This window comes from Haliaeetus leucocephalus, unplaced genomic scaffold, assembly GCF_000737465.1.
Source record: "Haliaeetus leucocephalus isolate CR32 unplaced genomic scaffold, Haliaeetus_leucocephalus-4.0 Scaffold373, whole genome shotgun sequence".
In the NCBI taxonomy this organism is placed as follows: Eukaryota; Metazoa; Chordata; class Aves; order Accipitriformes; family Accipitridae; genus Haliaeetus; species Haliaeetus leucocephalus.
The window spans coordinates 9,135,365-9,135,828 of record NW_010972809.1 but is presented as its reverse complement, the minus strand read 5'-3'; positions in this window follow the sequence as shown (position 1 = coordinate 9,135,828).

Below are 464 nucleotides of genomic sequence, written 5' to 3'. Positions count from 1 at the left end.
GTCACCGCTCCCACCGCCCCTCCGGGCGGCAGGTTTGCGGGGAGGGGGGGAGGCCCCCAGCCGGCTCGCAGGGCCGCGCTCGCCGCCTCCCCTTGTGTCCCCCCTTCACCTCTGCTAGTTCGCTGCCGGAGCATTGTCTCCAGACACAACAAACCCAGAAAGGAGCGCTGGAGCAGGCAGAGCTCCAACGTTTTGACGGGTGGAAGAAAAACATCAACAGATACTTTGCAATTATTTGGTGATGGGGGCTAGGGGAGGCGGGCGGGGGAGAGGTCGGTTCGCAGCAGCAGACGCTAATTGCAACCTTTGCTTTGCTAATGAGCTCGCACCGGTTCATTCCGCGCTCCGTGTGTCGTCGTGTCCGTCCGTCCCCCCCCAGGCGGAGCGCTTGGGGGGCGGGGAATGGCATCGGGAGAAAACCGTAATTTTTCTGCAATTCGTTAGTCGGGTTTAAATCCATCCCC